The following is a 4,264-nucleotide window of genomic DNA, read 5'->3' on the forward strand; positions in this document are numbered from 1 at the left end:
TGTTTTGAGACTCACTATGTCCTGATCTCCTTATTGAAGGCATGCTATAATGTTTGTACTAATGAAAAGTAGGTTTTTATATTGGGAAATATGTATCACAAAAACAGAAAATAAAATGTAGAAGGTCTGGCTACTTGCAATAACAATATTTACCTTTTTATTTTGTGCAGTATTTCTTTCCTTGTAGACTGTGTGTCTATTCTCAGTCATGCTCTTTCTGCTCTTTTATGTATTTCTTTCTCACTTTGCCTGGTTGGTTTTGTTGCTGAGATCTAAGTGATTAACTGCCAGTGTGAAACATTTCAGGGCATGCCAGCCCAACTAGCAGAGACCCTTGTGGCTTCAAAAAAGCAAACCGAAACATCAGCAGCACAAGGCTCTAAATGGAGCTTGAAGACCTCTTTTTTTCTTGGTCTAATGGTCCCTGTGATACTTCCCTGGAGGCTGACATTCAGCTAGGCAAAACTTTGTGCAGCGCTGAGAGATGTCAAGTAAAAAAAGCTCTATCAATACTGAAGTTTTGTTTGATGACAGATTCATGGTGAGGTTTTAGTTGTATTATACATTAACAGTGGCATTATTTCCCAGATGTGATTACCCTTACACTCAGATGTTTCACCAGCACAGAGAAAAAGCTCTCTCACCAAAGGTGCACACAAGCAGAAAGGGAAAGAAATTCGCTGTGTCAAACAATCCTGCTCCAAATGGCAGATTTTGGCTTTGTGTTTGTGTGTAGGAAGTAAAACAGACCTGAAAGACTCACTATTTGCATTATCTTGCGTAATTGAATCTCTGAGTAATTGGAAAGGAATTAATATTAATCCTTTCCTGTGGCACGGTGCCCCATAAAGCTGTTGTGCCTAAGGCAGAACACAGAGACACTGCAGAGAACATGCCAAGATCCTCTTCAAGTAAAACATGCAGCATCACTGGATGGGGTGGCTGAACTGTGCTTTGCCGGGGTTTGACTAAAGAGCCCTTGAATGCGTGGGCTTCATAGGGGGGAGGTAATACAGAAGAACCTCACACCAACCTTTAAATCCAGAACTTGGTTGGGTTACATTCACACAACTAACTGCTTCACAGCAGCTCAGGAAACAGTCGCAGGAAGTGTGAGTTTCCACATGACAGGGAAAGTGGTACTTGTTCACAGTGAAATGTAGACTATAAAGTTTTACTTACCACATACAGTAGAGCCAATTTAATGAACATCGCACTCCTGGGACCCTTTAGCACTTTGCAGTGTAGTTTGCAGAGGGAATTTGCTGAATGCAGAAACGTGTGGAGGAAATGAGAGGTTGTCAGTATCACAAGCCCGAAGGCTCAGCGCATGATGATTATTTTTTTCTTTTCTGATGCGTTCTGTTAAAATCAGCTTTTCACACATACTTTATTTTAACCTTGCCAATTAGCGCTTCATACTGCAATGTACACAGATGGGGAATTTACAAGTGTTTTTGTCAGTAATTAGAAATTCTCCTATAAACATCAAAAATCAGCAGTTAGTGGACATTCAGTCTGGGCACTCATCTCGTCTTGACCATAGACTACATATATTACAGTAACATCAACCACTGGTTAGTGAAGTCACGTTGTGAAGTCTCAAGGAGAGAGTTTTCTCCTTCATCATTTTGGTGTTAAGAAACTGGATGTGATGACGAGCGTGGTGGAACTAACTGAGGAACTAAGGGACACTGCATGCTGCACGTTACAATGTACTTTAGGCTTACCAGAACACAAAGCCTGCTTTATTGTCCTTTTTTTACTCTAATCGGGGCTGTAATTTACACAATAAATATCACACTATATTTAAACCAGATCTGAAATTATAAACCATAAATATATAGTTCTATAGAAAAGGATGTCTTTTTGAACCCAGAGGAGTTGCTTTGGGAACCACTACTAACATTTTGGTGCTTCTGGTATAGCAAGCAGAAAGCCCAACCACAACTTCCTGTTGTTTATATAAATAATGTAAATTAAATCTGCAAGCAGCAATGATAAGGCATTTGCACCTTGGCACACTCAAGCATGCGGCAGTGTGGCTATCTAGGATTGTGATTGGCTGTTGCACAAACTAGTTATCACTTCCTATGCACAAGAGGTGTTTTTTCGAGCGAACGCACAGAATAATATGCCATGTTGCTGCATACCATGTGTGGAACCCACAATGAAAATCTCACGCATGATGTGTATTACCACTTGCTGATTTCCTGTTGCTACTAGATGGCGCTATAACATTGACTAAATATTCGCAATTTAGCATTGGCAAGGTTTACTATCATTAATTGCAATTTAATAGAGGGTGATATAGAACTATTCTGGAATAATCATGTTTGTGTCCCAAAAAAATATGTATTTATCACCAGTCCTGATGCATATGCTAACTATAACCCAAAAAAGACAGTTAATTTGCACAAAGAACCAGAGTTTCCCACTGTCAGTGCTCACACCCTATCAACTTTTTTATATGCTAAGAAGACAGGCTTTGACAAACAGGCAAAAATAGAATATTGGAAGGGAAATCTAACACAAATTCACTTATATTAACTGCTTTTTTTCCAGTAAAAAACCCCCAAAGATATGCTGTAAAAGAATATTCAGTGGTTTTGTATTAATAGAATGTATGTCTGTAAAGTGTTATCCCTTTCCTACAGATTCTGTATATCTTCTTTTGCAAATATCTGTTTATAGAGATTATAGAGATGTAACACCAACTATATCACATTTGAAACATGAGATTTTGTGATTTTTTTCTTGAGAAGTTTACATCTCCCCCTGATTCTCCCCCTGAGAAACCTTTGAATTGCACAATACATTTTAAAGAAATAAACTGCAAACAAAATCAAATAATTAAGTAAATAAATAAATAAATGAACACTCTATTAAAAAGGAGAATTTTCTGGAATTTACTTGATGGTTCAGGGTTTAAAGTGTTAGAAGGTTGTTTAAACATGTTTAGACTTATGTCTACAAGCAATGCGGACATGTACACGTATTTTTTAGAAAAAGTATTTTAATAGAAATGTTTCACCTCCAGGTCCAGCTGCTGTATTTCTTCCAGAACTTTCAGCTACATCTCACCCTCATTAGTGGAAGAATTTTCTTTTTTTTTTTATTTAAGATCCCAATTATCTACTGTATTTTAGCAAAAGCTGCTCTTCTGGGGTTCTCCAGAATAATTTTAAGAATGCTTCAATAACATCCGTGCATGGATGTTATTGAAACCGTGAGTGCTGCGACTCAACAAAGAACGACACTAATAAACCTGCCTAACACAAAGCTTCATACACCATAAAATAACTAAGCTTCATCCTATAAAATAACTGGTGCCATTTTAATAACTCTTCCACTAAATCACAGTTCAAAATGGGAGAGATTGCTCTCTAAAAAATCTTTATAATAATAATTAACAGTTTCTTGTGTAAACAAATACATTTTTAGGTGTTTTTTAAACATAGCGTATTACATTTTGGATTTAAGTGCCATCTGTCTAAACAAAATAATAAATAGGGGGTGAACCTGTTAGTTAGCAGTTGGTGTTTTACACATCCAGCAGGTAACATTTTATTTATTTGGTGTCAGTTGTCCTGCCCTCTGCTTGTTGTTAAGATCATTTTCTTACTTTAAATTCTGTTCCAGTCTGTCTGCATGTTGGATGAGTTTGAGATATTTGTGCAGGTGTCTGCTGCATCTAAAAGAAATGCCAATTATGACAGCAGTGAGAAGAAATCAAAAACAGCTGGACTTTGAAAACCCCGAGCAACACGCTAGAGCTGAGTACTAATATCTAATGTGCTCATCACAGTGACCAACGTCTTACACATGCACAAGGTTTCATGCCACTGCTCGTGGTGTATATCATAGCTGTCTGGTTAAAACTACGTTTTTTTGTCATAAAGCACACTTTGTTTCCTGTGAGTAGATTTTTTTTAAATTGAGTTTTTAAACGTTGTGAAAACTAGGTAAGCCGCCTTTGGAAAATATAGGTAACCCTATTCCCTGTTGTTGAAGGAGAGTCTTACTCCTGAGATGCATCTAGTCTGCTACCAAGATAGAAAAACAAGAAAGACGGGGGGAAAGCAAAGAACTTTAAAACTTTTTCATAGTCAAAAAATGAAATAAAAACAGTTTCACCCTTGAGGGGAAGGAAAAGTTTGTGGTTGCGCATTTAACAAAGGAAAGCATTGATTTGGGACTGTTTTACCTCCGCGGTCGCTAAATGGAACATGCTTTGCATTTTGACTGAAATGATTCATTGCTG

Source organism: Pelmatolapia mariae, linkage group LG13 (assembly GCF_036321145.2).
Source record: "Pelmatolapia mariae isolate MD_Pm_ZW linkage group LG13, Pm_UMD_F_2, whole genome shotgun sequence".
Classification (NCBI taxonomy): Eukaryota; Metazoa; Chordata; class Actinopteri; order Cichliformes; family Cichlidae; genus Pelmatolapia; species Pelmatolapia mariae.